Here is a 24,361-nt window from a genome sequence, read left to right on the forward strand (position 1 = left end):
AGATTCGTCGACAAGAGTGTCAAGAACCTCTTTTTCCTTTTTAGAGGCGGGGTTAGGCATTGAGTAGGTTACGTTGATCATCTCTCCTTCTTCTTTCAAGCTTATGATGGTGGCATTAGGGAGCTTGCTTGCTTCCTGTAAGTGATGCTTCAGACGAGTAGCCCTTTTTTCTGCTTCGTCCATTTTTCCTTTTCCTTTGTTCATACCTGCAATCCTTTTTCTTAGAAAGAAGTGAGTGTATCTTATGCATGGCGAAACTATTTTATAGGCAATAAGTGTCGTGGAAACCTATACAAAATCTTTTGGATACTGACACTTTCTTGCGTGAGAGACACGAGAACAAAGAGACACGAAAGGATAAGGTGATTCATTATAAAGCATGGTGGAATAACATCACATATTAAGAAAAGGACAAAGATATTTAGATCTTCCTTTTCTTGCTGCTGGCGGTGGATTTGAGTGGTGAGGGCATCTTAGGAGGGGTGCTGGACGGTGAATAGTCGAAACTGTCGCTTTTGTCCAGCACACTGTTTTCTTTGGCATATCCAATAGAATTGCCTGCAGAAAGAAACAACTCTTTTGACTCTTTGTCTGTTGGAGCCCGAAGAAGACTCTGAATATGTTGAGAGCGTTCCATGAACTTGTTCACTTCCTCCTGGGTGATGAGTTTGTCATTAAAGATCTCACTTTTTCCACTTTTTCCACCTTGATTCTCAGTGTTGGTTCTTTTACTACCTGTACTCATACCTGCAAAAACAAACACTAGAACTTTTGTTAGTGATGTATGCACAAACAATTAGTATACCTTATTTATAAGGATACTTGCGTGTAAGGATGGATCAAATCTTGCGAGAATCAAGGATACGAATCTTTACAGATTTGATTCTCTGAATTTTAGGTCATCTCAATCATTCCGATCTCATGCCTTAATAGAGAGAATCTTGTCTCACTCAGAGGTTTAGTGAGTATATCTGCCAGTTGATCATCGGTATTGACATATTCGAGAGAAATATCTTTCTTCTCAACATGATCACGAATAAAATGATACTTGATATCAATGTGCTTGGTCCGAGAGTGTAAAACCGGATTGTGTGTGATTGCTATAGCACTTGTATTATCGCACTTAATGCTCACTTCTTGAGCATTTATCCCATAGTCTCTTAATTGATGTCTCATCCATAAGATTTGAGCACAACAACTTCCAGCTGCTATGTATTCGGCCTCAGCCGTACTAGTAGCAATGGAATGTTGTTTCTTGCTAAACCAAGACACAATTCTTCCTCCTAGGAACTGACATGTTCCTGAGGTACTTTTTTGATCAATTCGACAACCTGCGAAGTCTGCATCTGAGTATCCGATTAGATCAAATGATCCTTCTTTCGGATACCAGAGACCGACACTTTGTGTGCCCTTAAGATATCGTAATATCTTTTTAGTTGCACTTAGGTGACTTTCTTTCGGTTTAGCCTGAAATCGAGCGCATACACCAACAGCAAACGAGATGTCAGGTCTGCTTGCAGTTAGGTATAGAAGAGAGCCAATAATACCATGAAAATTTTTCTGATCAACTTCCTTTCCTTCATTGTCAATGTCCATCCTAAGGGATGTACTCATAGGTATTTTGACGGAACTTTTTCCATCAATGCCAAATTTTCGGATCAGATCTTTTGTGTATTTGGCTTGGTTTATAAATATCCCATCAGGACATTGTTTAACTTGTAAGCCCAGAAAATAATTCAGTTCTCCCATCATACTCATTTCAAATTTTCCTTTCATGAGATTAGAGAATTTTTCACATAGATCTGGATTCGTGCTTCCGAAGATAATGTCGTCGACATATATTTGTACCAGTAGGATATGATCATTATCCTTTATACGAAAGAGTGTTTTGTCAACCACTCCTTTCGTGAAGCCACGATTGATTAGGAAACATGACAGTGTATCATACCAAGCTCGTGGAGCTTGTTTCAAACCGTATAAAGCTTTCTTAAGGTGATACACCTTTTCGAGGTCATTGTTGATAATAAAACCAGGAGGTTGTTCAACATATACTTCTTCTTCAAGAAGTCCATTTAGGAAGGCGCTTTTGACATCCATTTGATAGACTTTGAAATTTTTGTAAGCTGCAAAAGCTAGAAATATTCGTATAGCTTCCAATCTGGCCACGGGGGCAAAGGTCTCATCAAAATCAATACCTTCCTCCTGACAATATCCTTTAGCCACAAGACAAGCTTTGTTCCTAACAATGAGTCCATCTTCACTCATTTTGTTTCTAAAAACCCATTTAGTTCCAATGACGTTTTGATGTGATGGTCTAGGTACTAGTTCCCATACTTCATTTCGTTCAAACTGATGAAGTTCTTCTTGCATGGCTATTACCCAGTCAGGATCACATAAAGCTTCATCTACAGATTTTGGCTCTATTTGGGATAGAAAGCATGCCATCATACTTTCGTGTAATGATGCTCTTGTTCTCACACCTTCTTGAATATCTCCAATAATTTGATCTGGTGGATGATCTTTTAACCATCTAAGATCTGGCTCAAAGACATCTTGAAAATGCTGAGTATCCATCTCCGGGATATAAGGTAGGTTAATGTAGATCATTGGTTCAGATGGAGCGTTGTTAGAAGGATTGATCGGCTGATTTCCATTTGCTTGTTGAGATGACATCTCGGGTTCTGGTACTTTCGGCTGATACTTCATGTAAGACGAAAGTAAGTCTTCTTCGTCTGAGATGTCTTCATCTATGGATTTCTGAGCATTTTGAGCTGAGATAGCAGGTATCTTGTATCCAGAAGGATTTTTCTCAGATTGTTTATCAAATTTGACGTGGATGGATTCTTCGATAACCATTGTTTGCTTATTCAGAACTCTGAATGCTTTACTTATGGATGAATATCCCATGAATAATCCTTCGTCAGCTCTTTCGTCAAATGCTTTAAGATAGCTTTTGCCGTTGTTGTGAATAAAACACCTGCAACCAAAAACATGAAAATATCCAATATTTGGAGTCTTACCTTTCCATAGCTCGTATGGTGTTTTGTTGTGAGACTTGTTGATTAAGGATCTGTTCTGTGTATAGCATGCGGTGTTTATGGCTTCAGCCCAAAATCTCTTTGGTAGACCTGAGTGTGAGATCATTGTTCGTGCTGCTTCTTTTAGAGTTCTGTTTCTCTTTTCGGCTACTCCGTTTTGCTGAGGAGTTCGTGCTGCCGAGAGTTGATGAAATATTCCATTTTGAGCACAGAAATCCTTTATCACTTTGTTGACAAATTCGGTTCCTTGATCCGATCTGATTCTTATTATTTTGACTTCCTTCTCTGTTTGAAGTTGCTTCAAAAGATTTGGCAGAGCCGTTTCTGTTTCATTCTTCTTTTTCAAGAAAAGAACCCATGTATATCTTGAAAAGTCATCTACTACCACAAGGGTGTACTTTCTTCCGCTTATACTTGCTGGATCTATTGGTCCAAAAAGATCCATGTGCAAAAGGCTTAGAGATCGGGAATTTGTGTCTACATCTTTTGACTTAAAGCACGACTTTAGCTGTTTTCCCTTTTGGCAGGCATCGCATATCCTATCTTTCGTGTATGATGTTTCGGGTAAGCCTCTTACAAGATTCCTTTTTGCAAGCTTGTTTATTGTCTTCATGTTCAAGTGGCTTAGCTTGTTGTGCCATTCTTGGTTGAGATCTGCATTACTCTTTGCTACAAGACAGATATTAGTATTAGAAGAATTTAATGAAATTACATACATGTTCTTCTTTCGTTGGCCTGTAAGTGCTGTCCTGCCATCCTTCGTGTTTATGATTTTGCACTCTTCTTTAAGGAATTCTACTTTGTATCCTTTGTCGCAGAACTGACTTGTGCTTAGAAGGTTGAATTTAAGTCCTTCTACATAAGAGACATCTTGTATGATTATTCCTTTCTTGATGATATCTCCTTTTCCTCGAGTTTGGCCACTTGTTTCTCCTCCAAAGATAACTTTGGGTCCATTTATTTCTATGAAATTGCTCAAAATTGTCTTGTCACCAGTCATATGTCTTGAGCATCCACTATCGACATACCATATGACCTGTTTCTCCTGCATCAAAGATTATGCATTTTTAGGTACCCACTTAGTTTCGGGTCCTTGGGGGTTAGCAGTCAATTTTGGAACCCACATTAACCTAGAGTGCACATGACTCATCCTTGGTCCTCTGTATCCGTTGGAGGTGCGATAATCATAATAAATACTGGCAAAGACTTTGTCCTTATACTTCCTTTGTTGCCTTTTTGGTGGAGGATTTTCATAATACCGACGATAATCGGTTTGTTTACGTCGATGAGTTACCTCAAGAGCTTTCCTCGAGAGGAGTTCCGGGTAATCAAACCAATCTTCTTCTGAAGGCCCAGTCCTTCCATTGCCATACCCAGATCTTCTGAGGATCCTTTCGGGTTGTTCGTTCTTTGAGATTCCCTGAGCAGAACTCTTTGGACGATATTGCCTCTGGTTAACATTTGTCTTTTTATAGGATCGAGAATTCCAGTTAGGCTGACTCAATTTTTGGTGTGGACTTCTTCCACTGCCATTTGGTCCATTCCTTTTGAGATATATTTGTCTAGGATTGCCTTTACTAGGTTTTCTCTTTCCTGTTTCCACAATTTGTTGTACAGCCTTTCCTTTCGGTTGGCTTGTTGATTGTGGTGCTGTGACATTGTTATGTACCATCATAGGCTCGGGCAGCTGGGTTGGTCCTTGAACAAATATGGTTGCAAGATTCTCGTGTGAGTATGCATTCGTGGATTTGTTCGTTTGGACTTGTGAAGAGGAGCTGGAGTTAAAACCAATTCCGGTTTTCTCTCCGGGCAGTCTGGATTCGTTTAACATTCTGTCCATTAAGTTGGATGAATTGTTAAACTTGTCCAACACTTCAAGCAATTCTTGCTCTCTCTTTTCTTTTGCTGTGCACTGCTCCTTAAGAGCGAGAACATCTTTCTCGAGCTGCTCCTTAGCAATGATCAGCATATTGTTCTCAATGCGAACTTGCTCTAATTCATTATAGCTAGTCATGAGCCGAGAGTTCTCCTCTTTTAGCTTGGTATCAACTTGATTTAAGATCACTTTCAGGTGGTCGAAAATTTCATAATTTTCAGTAGTGGATTTTGATATATAACACCAATATTAATTCAATGATCAAATTAAAATATTACTATGAATATAATTATTCTCTGAATAATGTTAATGCAAAAATTATTAAATTACGTGATTGACTCACAAATTAATTAAAATATTACAATGATTTCGCGACTTAAATTTAGACCATGAGATCCGGGATAAAAAATATTGGTTAGTATATGATGTCCTCCATGTATAATTCAGAGAATAATTTATCTTTGCTTGTACACACTTAACTTATTAGTTTAGTAGGTAATATTTGAGAAAAGAGACAAAATTTTGAATCTTTGAAAATTATGTTCAAAATGAACAAATCCTTTGTGCATGATTTACATCATCCTAAATACTCTGTTGAGCTGAGGTGTGAGGGACCCTTGAGATAAATTACGATGACTCAACGACTCGCACACCATATTAGATGTAACTCACATATTATGGATAGCTTAATCGATCTTGTGTCTTTTCTTAATTATTATAATTGTAGTACTTGTATTCATTGAAATTCATTAATTGTAACAATTAGTTACGGAGTATAATTAAGGCTCTATTTGGCAAATCTAGCTGAAAAGCTATAAGCTAGGAGCTGAAAGCTGAAAAGCTATAAGCTCGGAGCTGAAAACTGAAAAGCTGTTAAGCTAGCTGTTATGATTGAAAGTGTTTGGTAAAAATAGCTTTTTGATAAGCTGATAAATATAAAAAGACTAAAAAGGACATCTTCATATAATTTAAATTAGTTTGTTTACATATTAAAATTTAACATTTTGTCTTTAAAAAAATTAACATTTTGAAATAAAGCTATTCGCATAATCATGATTTAGCATCTCATAATGAAGTAGCAATATTGTTGCAAATCTCATAATAATAATAATAATAATAATACTAATAATAATAATAATAATAATAATAATAATAATAATAATAATAATAATAATAATAATAATAATAATAATAATATTTGCGGTGAAAGTTGCGGATAAAGGAGAAGAGAAAAGGGTTTTAATTGGGAAGGGTAAATTATGTCATTTCTTTAAAATAATAAGGATAAAGATGGAAAAAAAAAAAAGTTAGGAAGCTCTGAGCTTATTTTGAAACGCTAACTAAAGTAGGGTTCCAAAATAAGCTCTTATTTTAAGCTAGGAGCTTATTTTGGGAATATTATCAAACAGAGCTTATAGCTTATTAGGAGCTTAAAATAAGCTATAAACTCCTAAATAAGCTCTACCAAACAGAGCCTAAGTTAGATTATTCAGTGTCTCGAATAAAAAAATAATAAATAAATCTATATATATATATATCCATATTTTATATATAATTAAAAGTAAAATCCTCCTAACCAAATTTTCCCCCAAAACTTAAGGAAATTTTTGTAATATTACCCATTATTTATATATAGATATTATATTATACAATTATATTCAAATCAAATTATAGTAATTTTATATTCATCTCCATTTACATCCTATTTTCGTGTATTATAGGACTTCAATATATTAGGCATAATTAGACTTGCCTAATAACATTTACCGTACATATATTATTATATTGGTTAATATTCAATTTTATTTATTTCATCATTAATTATATACGTAATTGGTCAAATTTAAGAATAATTAATTATGGTAATAATATAATAATTTGCTATTTAAATCCATCATTGTGCTAAACCCAAAGCTATAAGCGTCCTACGTATTTCTGTCTTTGTACTCTTCTATTCTAATCACATTCTCAATGGTGGCTGAACTTCACAGCGAGATTGTTGGTAGTCAAATTCATCCTAGACTCCGGTGGAATCGCATCAGGTTTAGAGTGCTTCGTGTTGTTCGTCTTCCAGAGACAAGAGGTTCTGAAATCATAAACTCTATAGATGTGTAGTACATGATGTAGATGTATTTTTTTTTACTAAAATCTTAATCTTAAAATTTTGTATTTCTAAAATTTTAGTTGATGCATATATGGTTATATATGTCTCAATTTCAGGGAACTTTTATGCATATGAATATTCCTCGAATGTATAATGTTCAAAAGTGGCTCAACAAATATTAAGAAGGCAAAGTTTATGGAATTTGTAGATTTGAGGTGGCTTATAATGAGTATAGAAACAAAACTACTAATCACAGATATATGCTAAAGTTTTGTGACATAACTATTGTGAGAATATTGAAAGATGCAGATTTTCCAACACATGTGTATGACGGGGAAGATTATGATTTCGCTGAAAAGTTGGTCCATTGGTTACTTACATTATTTTGTTTTGTTTTTTTTTTTTTGTTTTTTTTTTTGTTTTTTGTTTTGTATAACTTTATTGACGTATTTAAATTTTCCTAATAATTATACATTATGTTATATAGATATTACTATTTTCCAAAATTAAGGAATTAATTAAATATATTTTACTATAATTATGAAATTATTACTTTGCTAAAATTATGGAATTAATTGTATAAAGCTAATAATGGTCATATTATTGTACTAATAATTGTTATTCTAATTAAGCTAATAATTATTTATATTACTATACAATTATTACTATTTTCTAAAATTAAGTAATTAATTGAATAAATTTTAGTAAAATTAAGGAATTATTATTTTGTTAATTAAGGAATAAGCTAATAATGATTAGAATAGTACACTAATAATTATTATTCTAATTATGTTAATAATTATTCATTATTATATATTTCTTAGGTTGTTTTTATATATGATAATTAAGTCAATAGTTAGACAAATTACTATACATATATTATTCATTAGCAATATTATTGTCCAAGTATAATAAAAATCCTAATTTTAATTGGTAATATAATAAAAACCATAACTGTGATCTGCTGTCTTATATGTAATATAATGAATATCATAAACATAACTGACTTTTAATTGGTAATATAATTCTATATAAAAAAATGCATATATAAAAAGCTAAAGAATTAATATTGAACCATGACCCGCCATCTTCTGTGACAATCCAATCTGGCCAATAATTCAATATATATATATATATATATACTTATATATATGTATATATATATATATATATACATATATATATATATATATATGTATATATATATATATATATATATATATATATATGTATATATATACATATATATATATATATGTATATATATATACATATATATACATATATATGTATATATATATACATATATATATATACAAAATTGAACGAAAAAAGAAATGAATATATTCATATTTCACTGAAAATATAATCGGCAATTATATTATTATAATTATATTAATTATTTAGGAAGGAAAAGTGAAATGAATATTTTAATATTTCATTAGAAATATAATCTGCAATTATATTTTTTAATTATATTACTTATTAATTATATAGAAATGAATATTAATTTTTTATGAATGAAAAAAAGAAAATGAATATTACACATAAAATATGTTATTAATATTTTGTTACTAATTTGCATAGAAATAAGACCAAATGAAAAAGGAAATTAATATTAAAAATTGACTCGAATTAAAAAAAAAAAGAAAAGAATATGTGCTTAATAAATAAATAACTAATTGGCCAAACCGGAAATTAGGTTTTAAAAAAAGGAAATGATTATTAAACACGTACCAAATTATTTTTATGAAGGAAAATGAATATTACAAACGTGCAAGATTGTTTTTATGACTAGAAATTAATATTAATTCTTTTTATGAAAAAATAGGAATGAAAATAAATATTAATTCTTTTTATGAAGGAAAAGAGAAATGAATATATTCAGATTTCACTTGAAATATAATCGGCAAAGATATGAATATAATATATTACTTTTAATTATATCTAAATGAATATATGAATCGGAAAAAGGATATGAATATAATAATATTTCTCTACAAAGATAATTGTTAATTATATTTTCATAATTATATTACTTTTTAATTATATCTAAATGAATATTACTTTCTTTTATGAATGAAAAAGTAAATGAATTTTACACACTAAAATCTATTATTAATATTTTGTTACTAATAGGCACGGGAATCAGGCTAAATGAAAAAGGAATTTAATATTAAAAATTCATTGAAAATATAACACAGCTTTTCCTACGAAAAAATTAGTAACCACCACATGAAATATAAGGAAAAAATTATGAAGCAAATAGAAATGGAAATGAATATTAACTCTTTCTATGAATGAAAAAGGAAATGAATATATCAATATTTTACTTAAAATATAAACGCAATTATATTATTATAATTATATTAATTATTTATGAAGGAAAAATAAAATGAATATATTAATATTTTATTAGAAATATAATCAGTAATTATATTCTTATAATTATATTACTTTTTAATTATGTTGAAATGAATATTAATTTTTTTATGAATGAGTAAGGAAATGACTATTACACACAAAAATATGTTATTAATATTCTGTTACAAATCGGCACGAAAATCACGCCAATTAATCGACAATTATTAGGAAAAGAAGAGTAGAAATCAATGTTAATTTTTTTATGAAGAAAAAAAGAAATGAATATATTCAAAAGGAAATGAAATATTAGGAAAAATGAAATGAATAATTTAATATTTTACTGAAAATGTAACACAGCTTCACTACGAAAATATTAGTACCCACCAAATGAAATATTAGGAAAAAAATTATGAAGGAAAACAAAAAAGAATGTAAATCAATATTAATTCTCTTTACGAATGAAAAAGAAAATGATATATTCAAAAAGTAATAAAATATTTTTAAAAAATGAAATGAATATAATACTATTTCACTAAAAATATAACACCGTTTTTCATACGAAAAAATTAGTAACCACTAAATAAAATATTAGAAAAAAATTATGAAGGAAAAATGAATGAAAATCAATATTAATTTTTTATGATAGAAAAAAGGAAATGAATATATTTAAAAGGAAATATAATATTAGAAAAAATGAATTGAATATAATAATATTTCACTGGAAATATAACATAGTTTTCCCTACGAAAAAAATTAGTAACCACCAAATAAAATATTAGAAAAAAATTATGAAGGAAAAAGGAATGGAAATCAATATTAATTCTTTTTATGAACGAAAAAGGAAATGAATATATTAATATTGCACTGAAAATATAACACAGCTTCCCCTAAAAAAAAATAGTAACCAACAAATAAAATATTACAAAAAAATTATGAAGGAAAAAGGAATAGCAATCTATACTATAATTAAAAATAAAATCATATTTTCAATTGCATTATATAATACATAGTATTTGATGTTCTAATTTAAATAATTATATATCGATCCAAATATTCTTAATATATTACAACAAAGTCATTTCGTGCATCGCACGGGCGGAAATACTAGTAACTTCTAATAATCATTTCTAGAAAACAAGATTTGTGAGGGAAAGGCATGATTTGTGTGGGTATATATGCATGCAATTCATGCTTATTGTCCATGTCCATGGTTCATGCTAGTAGCCTCATAACTAATTTTAAAATTGTTGTTATTAGAGTCGCGTTTTCTTTCATTTAAGTGCGAAAAAATTAGAGATGGATCATATTTTCGAAATTGAAAATCTAATCTTGTTGAAATATTGAAGGAAATTAAATCCACTTTTTACGGAAGTATGAATCACGAAAGTTAAGTTGCATATTTTTTGTATATAAAAATTGAACCATATGCGTAGAGCCGTCAAAACGGACTTTGCCCGTCAGTTCGACTTGACCCAGCTCTATTTTAGTAGGGAGTGGGTTTTGAAAATAACAATTAGCCAAGAAACGGCTTTGTTTTGCCCGCTCTGCCTAGGCCCGCGGGCTTTGCGGGTGGGTGTGGCAGGCCGTGGGCTACCCGCCTACCAGACCCACCCACCACTCATTTTAAAAAAGATAATATATATATATATATATATATATATATATATATATATATATATATATATATATATATATATATATATATATATATAGAATTAGATTCATATGAGAACTCATCTTTAGGTAGGAACATAGGAACTAATCGTAGCCTCTTATTTTAATCAATTCACGGTCCCTATTTTTTAATACGTTAATAGCTTAATTAGTTTTACTTCTTACGTTGAATGGATTTATTTTACGCCAATGGGGGGTAGTTTAGTATTTTGCCAATGCTGGTTAGTGTGTGATAGTAGGCTTCTATTTGCATACGGTAAATTCAAATTTTGGTGGACTCCTTCATACACTCGACTACCGCATCCCATTGTTCGTCGTTCTCGCTCGCCTTACGTTGCTTCTGTTCTCAGCTAGATGGCCGACGTTCATGGTAAGAATCCCAAACGTCCTTGTCCGGCGACGATGTCGTCCATTAAAGGTCGGTTTCTTTTTTTTTTTCTTTTTCATTTGTGTTGTATGCGCTAGTATGAGCTATTTGCTGTGTTTTTTTATCATTCTATTTTTGTTTTCCGTCTATTATTGGGGGTGGGTGTGTAGTTGTGTAGGGTTTGGGTTTGTGTTCATTGTCACCGGCCATGTCGTTTTTTCCCTTTTTCGATTCTGCCTTGTTTTAGAGTTGTTTGATTTTGTGATTTGCATTATGGTTTAGCTTGTTGCAAGCACGGTTGGCGTTCGGAGTTTGTTTGTTCTTTTTTTTTTTTTTCTTTTCGTCCGTGTTGCCTGTCCTTTTTTTTTTTTTTTTTTTATCTGTGTGGGTGAATTTTTGATTTGGTATGTGGGTTTGTGGGTTGGTCATTGTGTTGGGGGTGTGGGTGTGCTTGTGGCTGGGAACTATGGGGGGCTATTTTTATTGGTGTTAGTTAGTTTGTGCTGTGTGAGGACCTCAATGTCTGATTATGTGGGTTGGGTTATTGTGCATTTGTTTTGTTTTTTTTTTTTCTTTATGCTTTCTTGGGTGTTTTAATGGGCGTTGTTCCCTTTCACTGCTGGCCGAACCGGAATTAGGGCTCACACTATTCATCCTAACATATGTTTAGCATTTGTCAGTAACCTAGGTGCACACTGTATCTTATTCTAGCTGCTTGGTAGTTTTTGTTGTTGGACATTATGGCACACAGATACCTTCCTGAGTGCACTCACATATGTTTCGCATTTCTCATACACTTGTCTTCTCCTGATTGTTGGTTTCTCTATATCATTTAGTTGACATTGTTCCGTTGTGCTCTTTGCCTTTTGATAGAAAGATTTGTTGTCTATGTTCCTTGATGATGAGGTTGATGAGCGTTATGGGGCTGTTGTGCGGAGGATTACCCGGAGAAGGATGCAGATGCGCTGGCGTGATGCACGTAACAAAGTGGATTATATTGTGGCGTCTTTGCAATGCGGCATATGGAGTCCTTTATGGGTGAATCTGTGAATGCATGAGATTGTGATCTGCAGAAGGGTGATTCTAGGGGTCTTGATATGTTGAGAATGTCTTATATGCGCCAGATTTTGGCGTCTGAGATTAACGTTCACCGTTACGATAACATCTGTAGTGTAGTCGGATACCATGATGCCATCGAACAAAGATAACCAATGTGTTCTTGTTCTGTAGCTAGTTGGTTAATATAATAGTTTAGCTCTCTTGGTTACGTTCATGTACGGTGTATATGTTTTTTGTTAGCTTATCCTAGATTAATTTATACTTTTTTTTGTGTAGAATTTTCCATCAAGAGTGGTGATTCATTCCGATAGTAGTGTCGGCCTTAATGGCACATACAGGTCAACGTTAGTGCACATACTGGTGTGTAGCATTTGACATATGCCTTTCTTTCCCCCCAGTTATTAGTTATGGCACACGCGTAGTTCCATATGTGTGCACAGAATTTTATCTCAGTTTAACCCCGTTACACACCAACTTCAGCGTATTCTTTAGAACAGTCTTGGCACAAACGTTTCCACAATAATTCACAGTGAGATGAATAATGGCGACATTTGGACTGGTTTCTGTTACACCCGCTCTGGCAGAGACATTTTCCCTATATTGCACACTCAGATGAGTAATGTCGACTTACGATCTGGTTTCCTTGGTTTCGCACTGTCATTACATCTTCTCATATTGGCACACTCAGCTTAACTCAAATGCACACTAACTTCATAGCTTACCATACAACCTCTCTGGCTCCGACTTTTTCTCACAAGTGCACACACAAATGACTGGTGCCAGCCTAGTTCCTTTGCACTACAGCTCTTATAGGTTGTGCTCATTATTACGCACAATGTTTAGGCCTAAGTCTAGGCATGTTGCTTCCACATTTAGCCTAAATTACCACTCACACAATTCTTCCGGATAGCACGACAACTTGGGTGTCAGCTTTCGGTGCATAGATTGTATAAACATGGTTTTGCACACATATACTCATTATAGGTGCACACAGAATTTTGTCACAGCAGTGGGATAAGTCGGCCTGTACGTTATGGCACACACATAGTTTCATAAGTGCACACAAAATTTTTTCTCAGTTTACCCCCGTTGCACACGAACTTCAGCGTATTCTTTAGAACCAACCTGGCACAGACGTTTCTACAGTAGTGCACACTGAGATGAATAATGGTGAACTACGGGCTGGTTTCTGGTGGTCTCGCCCTATATGTACATCTTTGCATACTGACACACGCAGTTCATCCCAGGTGCATACCAACTCCAGAGACTACCATACAACCTCTTTGGCAAAGACATTTTCACACAAGTGCACACATAGATGAAATCCACCCTGTCAGTACACCTTTGTATACTAGCATACGCAGTATAAGCCAAGTGCACACCGACTTCAGGGTCTAACATACAACCTATCGGCACAGACATTTTCACACTAGTGCACACACAAATGATGGATACTACACTTTTCTCGCACTCATATAAAGCAATGTGCACTCATGTTCATGGTTACAATAATGCTTCATGGTATTTGACACACGTGGGGGCAGTAGATTACACTTATTCATCACATAAAGGCACAATTAGTGTGTCCACGGGGCACACTCGCGTGTGCATGAAGTTTTATCAACATGCACAACTTGCTATTTGTGAATGCTCAGAATTTAACCAAAATTTATATTCGTAAGCTAGTAAATTCAAGTATTCGAACATCTATTCATTTACAAATAGAGTAATGAACGGTTTCGAGAATTGGAGTGCAAGGCCACAATGGCACACGACATTGTGCACAGTGGCAATGAACTTCTACATTCTTCAGAGTCTATCGTACAACCCCTTTGGCACAGATATTCTCACACGAATGCACACGCAGATGAACATACATACAATTTCCCGCACTCAAATAAAGTAGTGTGCACTCATGTTCATGTCTGCACTAATGCTTAACGGTATTTGACACACAAGGGAGCTGCAGATTACACTTATTCATCACATTATGGCATAATCATTGTGTCCAGGGGGCACACTGGCGTGTGTAGAATATCTTATCAACGCACACAACTTGCTATATATAAATACTCAGAATTTAACCCATGTTTATATTTGTAAGCTAGTAAATTCAAGTATTCGATCATTTGTTCATTTACAAATACAGTAATTAATGGTGTCGCAAACTACAGTGCAGGATCACAGCGGCACACGATATTGTGCTCAAGTGCATAGTGGTAGTGCACTTGTACATTCAATTAGTTATGCAATATGGCACACCCAGTAGGCCCAACGCGCACGTCCTTAGGGTACTGTTGCGTGTCTGCACAGCCGTGGACACGCAGGTGCACACTCGGTAATTTCGCATTCAGATTTTGGGTGCAGTTATAGGGGATTGGTTCTCGGCTTGGATTGGTTCTCATGTTCTTACCTAACCTAGGGTTCCTACTTGAAGGTTTCCCTATATATATATATATATATATATATATATATATATATATATATATATATATATATATATATGTCCGAGAAAAATCTTTTTGGTGCAGTCGAAAAAATAAATTTGGAAAAAATTACTTCTTGAACTTGCTTAATTTTTTTGTTGGAGAACCTACACTTATATAAATTGATATCTACAAAATTTTTGGGTTGAAAACATGTTCCAGTAATCACAGAAAATTCCGGTTATGTTTTTGGTAGCGTGTTGTCTAGAAAAATTCTGTCAATTTAAGGAAAAAAATCGAGAAAATTACTTTTAGGCCTTGGATTGATATAAAAATTTTCATGTATGTTCTAGACAAAATTTGTATAAAAATTTGTTACCAAATACCCCCAGAAAATTTTACCATCTAGATAAAAAATTTCTAAATTTTGTGTTAGTTCTAGTTTCATCTGGAAAGACGTCGGTGAATTCATTCACCACTGGAATGGTTTGGGGCTCGGCTACCTTGGTATTGAGATCTTCGACTGTGTAACACCCCTCTAAAAAAAGCTAAAACAACAGCCTTAACACATGCAGATAACACAACAAAACACTAGCACAGCAGAAGATGAAAAGGTAACTGGATAAAAGCAAATCCAAACAGGGGTGTTATGCCACGTTTACCAACAATGATAAACGCTACGGCGGTCAAATCTGCATTATGTACACAACTATTCCAAAATCCATAAGTCTATCACTACATCGGCTCACAAGCCAAAACAAGGGAAAGGCACTAAACTACCAGGTACTAGACATCGCGATCGTCTAAACATCACCTGAAAGATCACAAAGATAAACATGGGACAACGCCCGGTCAGCGAATAATGCTGGTAACCCACCAAATACATGTGAAATATCATACATAGATAGATATAAGTTGTAAAGCCATTTTCGAAACGGAATACAATATAAGTCAAAAACCAAGATCAACAGTCAACACAAGAGGTGACGAGAGAAAACGCTCGGCGAAAGGAGAGAAAAAGTGCGAATAATTCCGTGCAAGTCTTCCGGCCGGCTTTTTTGGCGCCGGCAAGCTTCGGCCGGCCTTTCTGAGTCGGTGAGAAACCTTGCCTCATCGAGGCGAGTAAGGTGATGGGTGATCGAATCCCATTTACCATCCAGGAGACCCTGCAGGATCTCCGCACCCGTACACAATATTTGTGCCGCGAAGGTCTGGTCTTTTCCGAAGAGGCAATCAGGTGCTTCAAGAATGGCGATCCACTCCCAAAGCTTTCTAAGGCGTTCGTCAAGCCACGGGCATCTCAGCGCAATCAAGATCGGCGTGATCGGACGCCATTGGAGAAGCCTGATCACGGACCAAGGGTCTCGGCCAACCACTCGTCGCCGGCCATCCATGGCTCTGATGGTCTTTCTTTGGAGTTCGGAGCTACCCAGGGGCTTCAGGGGAGAGATCGCGATGCTCAGAAGGTCCAAGAGCCCAATCGGAGTGCAATCGCTGCTCCGACAATTAGTGGTCCCTCGACCTCTGGCGCGTCGGTTCCGGTCACTTTGCCGGTGAATGAAGGTCATCTCAGGGTCAAGGGTGCGAGAGGGGTTGGAATGGAGCAGAGCCACCGTGATCAGGCTGATGGCCAGTCCACGGAGGGGCGAGATGAGTTGTGCGAAGTCGTCACCGGGGAGATTCGCGTTTGCGCGAACACGGCCAAGGGTTTAAGCCTTCGCTCTGGTGGGGCTGTGATCTCAGAAGAGTGGAGGGAGGGGCCGTGTGAAGGGCGTAACGCAGAGGTTGGCGCATTTAGCCGTGACGATTTGGCTGGCGCTAAGGCCGTAGACAGGCCGAGTGCGGCAGGGCATGGCCTGTGCAAGGCGGAGAAGGGTCAAGCGTCAATGGTGGCGATCTGATATGCACAGCCTAGGCCTGGCATGGAGCATGGGGACTGGACGAAGGCAGCTATCATTCTTGCGTCTGTGAATGGAGACTTGGAAAAGGCGAAGAAATTGGTGGAGCTGGATGATCTCTGGGATCTACTTCGAGCAGGCATGGAGATGGAGGATGAGGGTCGCTGGTCTGGTGGTTTTCCTCTCCAGCCAAAGTCTAAGGTCCTCCGCGTAAAAAAACCTAAGATGAAGAAGCGTCGGGAGCCCTTGGTGACAGCAGTGGTCTCTCGGCCAGTTGCTCCATCGCCCAAGGGAGGCAGGAAGATGATGGGGTCCATGCAGCTAGATGGACCCAAGGCAGTCAATGGTGATTCTGCTGCTACCGGAGACCAAAGGGGAATGCAAGACTATTTGCATGTCTCCCGTGCGCATCGAAGGAGAAAGAAGAGGCCACGGGTGATGCCATATGGTGTCTCCCATGGCTGTGATGGAGCCTCGGCAAAGCAGCACCATTTACCAGGTAGTGCTCTAGCTCCTTTATTTAGCTTAAAGGGTGGGGGTGAGCAGTGATCATCTAGGTGTTCTAATTGGCACACTCAATTGGAGCAAGCTAGTCATAGAACTCTAGGTGATGTCTCTAATCGGCTGAGTCATATTGATGAAGCTGGTCATAGGGATAATGCTCAAACTCCACATGGTCTTAATGTTAATCATATGCTGCTTGATAAGGGGAAACGAAGCGTGGAGCCAGCCAACACAAGTGGTGGTATGGCTAAAGGCCAAAATTGCCTAAGTAGTGCATTGCATTCATCTTGTGTTGGTGGGTTCCCTGCTTTGGAGGATGTGCAACGTGGCAAGGGTGATAACGCCCAATCTCTTGGTAAGGCCGAGAGCTTGCCCAATCCTAATTGTCTATCACATAATTTATGCTTGATTTTTGGGTGGAACTGCCCATTTTTGATAGACAATAAGGTGGGTTTGGTTGCTAATGTTGGTGTGGACAAGATGCCAACATTAGACCACATGCCACCACTTGGCAATTTGGCTTCTAGTCAAGCAAAGTTGCTAGGTGATGTTTCGGCAGGCTTGGCCTATAGCACAATTGTGCATACTCTGCCTCTGTTTAAGGGGGGATGCATTAATGCAAATGGTGATACTGCCCGTGAGGATCAAGGGGCAGAAATTGCAAACACAGCGCATAAGATGGCTTTTAATGTAGAGGCCTCAATGCCGAAGGTTAATGGTCATTCACGGCTAAGTGGTGACCAAACGGCAGCAGGTATGCCTTTTTCTCCTCTTTCTTTTGGTCTCAACTTAAGTATGGGTGATGTACAAGATGCCCCACTTAGACATCCTAATCAGCAAGCTCATAATGGGCAAGCTGGTCATAGGATTCATGGGGGTGATAATCCTAATCGGCTAGTCCCTGGAGAACTGGCTGGTCATAGGACCCATGAGGGTGTTATTTTGAGTACATCTACTGCACTTAGAGGGCAAGATATGCTATATAAAGAAGGGGGTTTTGTAGCCAAATCCCTAAGGGAGTCTCTCCTTATCTTGCCTAGTTTGGGATGTGCCCCGTCCATTGCATGCCCCACGTCCAAGGCCTCGGCTTTGGGTGGTTTTGGGGCAAGTCTTAAATGCAAATATGAGCCTAAATGGTGGTAACATGGCAAATACTAGCCAAGGGATGGGGCTTAACACCCCGATCCAATTTGGTCAAATTGATGCCATGTTACCGGCATCTAGTTGTCCAGCTGGGGATAGTGTTGGTGCGAGCAGTTTGAATGCTACACGAACTGATGTGCTTACACCACCATTGGACACCCCACAAGAGGGTGTGGTTGGGAGCAAGCAAAATTCCTTGCTAACCCCTAACAACACCCCAAATCCGAGGCATGACACCAATGATAATGGTGTGCATGTCTCGGGTTCTGCCTTGCCCAATGCCATGCCCAATGTTTGGGCAAGGCTTGCTTCTCTGCATGCTAAGAAAGCTAAGAATGCCACCACAATGGTGGCAACACATTTGGATAATATGGCCCAGGTAAGTAGCTCAGGTACGGCCCCAACTTTTGCTAGTTTATTTGCTTCTACGGGTCTGCCAGCTCAAAGGGTTAATGCAGACCATGTCCCGGGACCTTGTATCTCGGATAAAATGGTTGAAATCTATAAAGGGGAGGCCTGCATTACCTTTGAGGATAAAGAGGTGCAACAAATGAATAAAATAGGGGATACCCTACTTATTGGAAAATTCTCTTATGGCAGGCCCGTGCTTTCCGTTATAAGAGAACATTTTGCCAAGCACTTGAAGCTGAAAGGAACTATGAGTATTGGCTTAGTGGACCCACGCCACGTGTCTCTTGCATTTTCTAATTCGGAAGATTGCATTAACACGTTAGTCAAGGGTCAAATTCACTTTAACGGAAAGTGCCCAATGCGGCTCTTTAGGTGGACAATGGACTTTGACACAAGGTTTGAGACGTCGTTGGCCCCGGTATGGGTGTTATTGCCTAACCTTAAGGCCAATTGCTTCTCAAAACCTTGTCTCAAGCAAATTGTCAAACCTATTGGAAAGTTTTTACAGGTGGACACGCCCACGGCTAAGTTTTCTCGGCCTAATGTGGCTAGGGTGAAAGTTGAGATTGATTTGTTGAAACCCCTATGCCGCAAAATGTTTATTCGATTAGGGACTGCGTGTCCGGATCAAGAGGCTGTGGGGTTTTGGCAAACGATTGAGTATGAGCGTGTTCCTCTGTATTGTTCAAATTGTAGAAAACAAGGTCATATGGCTAGTAGTTGTTGTGTGCGCACTACGGTACATGCGCCAGCACCAGTGGCTGATGCTGGCCCTCGGGTCGAACCGCAGGGTGGCGGTCAGGACCGGGGCTCACCTACTGTGCTGGATCATCGGGATATGACTGCTAGCCAAAGAAAAAAGCAAAGTAATAAAGAAAGACAGTTAAAAGGAAAGGCCCCGATGGCTGACAATAGTCAGGGGCTAAGTGCAGGAGCAGGTAATAAAGTGTGGCGGGCCCTACCTACTAGTCGGACCAGCAACCCGGTGCCGGTTAGTAATGGGTTTGCCGCGCTTCAGGATGAAAGTCTAGTCTCTGAGGAGGCTGTTGTGGGGGCTTCGGGTGGTAGTGATTTGCCAGCCACCCCGATTGATAGCAGGATATCTGTTAGTATGGCATCGCCCGGGGTAGGGAGTGACCAATCACTTGGTTATCTATCTACTATCCCGGAGGTTGATGAGGATTTTAACTCTTCAGGAGAGCGGGCGGACCTGCAGAGCCCGCACAAGGTATCTTTCTCTTTTACTCTTACTCCGCATCCTATCCCTAAGGCTCCTTGGGGGCCTAGGAGGGGGGAGGAAAAGGCGTGGTCAGATACCGACGTCCCGGTTGCAGATCATGAGCCGGAGGAATGGGCCTCGGGATCTGAATCAGAGCCCGAGGACCTAGGCCTAGTAGGCATTGGCCCGGTAAGACGTCGGTTTAATCACACCAGAATAGGGGGGATCCCTCTCGTTTGGATCCGGGAGTTTTGTCGTCGGTATGAGACTACTCGTCTGGAATGTGAGGGGAGTGTCCTCCCGGGGTTCTGCTTGCAGAATCTGTGTACTGTTGAGAATGCATGCACCTTTTATATTATGTCTGCTCGAGCCTTTCAGTTCGCCTGACTGGCTTGAGTTTTTCAGGATTCGGTTTAATTTTGATAATGTTTTTGCTTCTGATAATAATAAAATTTGGCTTTTTTGGAATAATGATTTGGCGGTAACATTTGAGAGTCAGACTGAGCAGTGCGTCACGATTTCTTGTGTGCATTCTACGGTTCTCACACCTTTTTGGCTCTCATTTGTTTACGCCAAAACCAAGGAACGCCTTCGGGACCCGTTATGGGTTGAGCTGAAAGCTGTATTTTATATGATTCCCGGGGGGGGGGGGGGGGGGTTCCTTGGTCAGTTGCAGGAGATTTTAATTGCTTGTTAAGTGTGGACGAGAAAAAAGGTGGGCTTCCGTATTCACATCGGAAGACTACTGATTTTCAGGAGTGTGTTAGTGCGTGCGACTTGATTGATGCGACCTATTACGGTTCCTGTTTCACCTGGTGGAATGGGCGCCGTAAGGAGGCGGCTATATGGATGCGTTTGGACCGGTTCCTTTATACTCCGGTGTGGGAATCGGTGTTCAGAACATCTCTACGGCATCTGTCAAAGTCCACATCTGACCACAGTCCGCTATTAATATCTTGTGATTTGTTGAGTACGCAGGTGGTACCGAAGCACTTTGTATTTCTGAACGTGTGGATTAAAAACGAAGAGTTCTTGAGGGTGGTGCGTGATAGCTGGCAGGTTCCTGTTGAGGAGGCCCCTATGTTTGTGATTGCCACCAAGTTGAACAGGCTGAGTAAGGTTCTGAGCAGGTGGAGCAAGACTGTGTTCGGGGATATTTTTGTGAAGCTCCGTGAGTATGAGGATAGTGTTCAGACCCTAGAAGCTGCCTTGCAGCAACACCCTGATGACGAAAATACTTTGATTAAATATAAAAAGGGTGTTGCTTTGTTACAAAAACAAATTGCAATCGAGGAAGAATTTTGGCGGCAAAAGGCGCGTATCACCGAGGTCCAAGATAGGGACAGAAACTCCCGGTTCTTTCACTCTATTGTTAAGGAACGCAGGCGTAAGCTATATATTCACAGGGTTAAAGATAGTGGCGGTGTGTGGTTGGAAGATAGGCAGGGGATTGCTAATCAGGCAGTCTCTTTCTTTGAGCATATGTTCACCGCGGAGATTGGGGGTTTTGACTTGGCTAGATTGGAGTGTGTCCCACGACTGGTTACAGAAGAAGATAATGAGTTATTGACGGCCGTGCCAGAGGTGGAGGAGGTGAGGGCGGTGGTAATGCAGATGAACTCTACGAGCGCAGCAGGACCGGATGGTTTCTCGGGGGCCTTTTATAAGGCCTGTTGGGATATTATTCAGGATGATGTAGTCAGTATGGTTCGGAGTTACTTTGCAGGACGGGAATTCACCAGGGCTATCACTCACACATCCATTGTCCTTCTGTCGAAGAAGCCGAGTCCAGAAACCTTTGCAGATTATAGGCCTATCAGTTTGTGTAACTTCAGTAGTAAGCTGATCACGAAGCTCATGGTAGTTCGGATGGCTATAGTTTTGCCCCGGGTATTGTCACCGCAGCAGAGTGGGTTTGTAACTAGTCGGTCTATTACAGATAATGTGCTGTTGGCGTCCGAGATGTGCCATGGATTGAGTTTGCAGAACCGGGACATAGTGCTTAAGCTGGACATGGCTAAGGCATATGACCGGGTATTGTGGTTTTTCCTGACTTCAGTGATGCGCCGCCTAGGTTTCAGTGAGGTCTGGATTGATATGGTGTTTCGGGCTGTGTCTAACGTTTGGTATTCAGTGATAGTAAATGGAGTCAAGGAAGGCTTTTTTACATCTACGCGGGGACTCAGACAGGGGGATCCATTGTCCCCAAATTTGTTTGTGATTACAGCTGAAGTCCTGTCCGTTTACCTTGCTCGGGTGTATGATGGCACTACGGTGCCTCGGTTTACACAGCCGCCAGGGGCACCACATATACATCACCTGGCCTATGCGGATGATGTAATTATTTTTAGCACGGCCAGGTTGGGAGCAATTCAGGAGGTAATTAATGCTTTGAAGGAGTACGAGGAAATATCGGGACAGTTGGTGAGCTTTCAGAAGAGTGCTTTTTACATGCACCCTCGTACTCCAGCTCGTGAGATTGATGAGATTCGCAGGGCAACAGGTTGTGTACATAAACAGTTTCCATTTACCTACTTGGGTTGCCCTGTGTATATTGGCCGCAAGAAATGTATATACTTTGCCTCGGTGGTTGATAAAGTGAAGGCTAGATGTTTGAGTTGGCAACGCCGAGTGCTTTCAAAGGGCGGGAAGGCAATTTTGATATCCTCAGTCTTGCAGGCCATACCATTGCACTTATTCTCGGCCTGCGCACCGCCTAAGCAGGTCATACGGGATTTGGAAAGATGTTATGCTCGCTTCTTCTGGAAACAGTCAGGCGGCGCCCGGTATCATTGGAGTTCTTGGAAAACTCTTTCTCGTCCTAAAAAGGAGGGGGGAGTGGGGTTCTTAGACTTGGATTTGATGGTAAGGGCGGCCAGTGCCAAATTGTGGTGGAATTTTCGGACAGAACACACGCTTTGGTCAGATTTTATGAGGGCTAAATACTGCCGCCGGGTTCACCCGGTTGCTAAGTTAGTCCAGACTACTGATTCGCACACCTGGAAGCGGATGTTGATAGTACGTGATGAGGTTGAGAGGGTTCTGACTTGGCGGTTGTTCCAAGGCCGGGTTAATTTCTGGTGGGACAATTGGTCAGGTCTGGGCCCGCTCGGCAGACTTTATCCACACCGGGGGGTTTCCTACTCCCGGGATTTGCTTCTAGACTACGTGCGGGATGGTACGCTTGATCTGGCTGGCCATGATGACTTGGCTTACACAGGGATTAATGCAGACTTGTCCCGAATGGGGCAGGGCCCGCGTGATATCCCGCTCTGGACCGTGGCGTCCGATGGTATGTTTTCTTATTCCTCTGCTAAGGCCTTTCTTAGGCCTGCTCTGCCCACTACACCGGATCCTCTCTTAGCTAAGTGTTGGCGCAAGCACCTCTCTTTTAAGGTGTCCTTCCTGGCTTGGAGAGTGTTCCGAAAGCGGCTTCCTACGGATGACATCTTAGCTCGCTTCGGTCATGTGATCGTTTCGAGGTGTTGGTGTTGTCCGGCCCCGGTTCCTGAGTCTATTGATCATATTTTTTACTCTGGGGAAACAGCAAAAACTGTCTGGAGATATGTTTTGGCGTCCCTTGGCCTCTATTCGCGACACCAGAGTCTTAGGACTTTGATTGTGGGATGGGGTCGGAGGGGGACGCGTAACCCTCTTTTGTCTTTTGTTGTTAGCAGGTTGCCGTATCTGGTACTGTGGGAGCTGTAGAAGCACCGTAATGGGTGCATGCATGGCCGGGATACTCCCAGCATTCCACGAGTGATGCATGGGGTAGCAAAGGGGGTGGCGGAATGCCTGTTTAGGCGGTGGCCTATGCAGCATATCCTGCCCTCTAACTGGAGGACTGTTGTGGCACACTTGGAGGCACACGTGCCGAGGCATGTTGTTAGGACGGTCAGGTGGTCTCCTCCTGCTGCCGGTGCTTTAAAGATTAATTTATCTTTGTCTTTGGCAGTAGGGGGGGCTGCAGCCGTGGTGCGCAACCAGGAGGGTGGTTTTTGTTATGGGGTTGCGTGGTCTGGACAGGGGGAGCACGCTCAGGGCATGTTCCGGGTCTTGTTCTCCTGTCTGGAATGGTGCCTGGCCGGGAGAAATACAGTGTTGGATATAGAGTCCACGTAGGTGGAGTTGGCTAGCTATGTTGATGTTACTGTACGTCCGTCGTGGGTTCTGGATAATGTGGTTTCCAGGCTCCGTTTCCTGTGTTCCTGTGGGGTAGTTACTGCTGTTGTGTGCCCGTCTAGGGCCAATCTACCTGCACAGGCGTTAGCTGATTGG

Source organism: Ipomoea nil, unplaced genomic scaffold (assembly GCF_001879475.1).
Source record: "Ipomoea nil cultivar Tokyo-kokei standard unplaced genomic scaffold, Asagao_1.1 scaffold2965, whole genome shotgun sequence".
NCBI lineage: Eukaryota > Viridiplantae > Streptophyta > Magnoliopsida > Solanales > Convolvulaceae > Ipomoea > Ipomoea nil.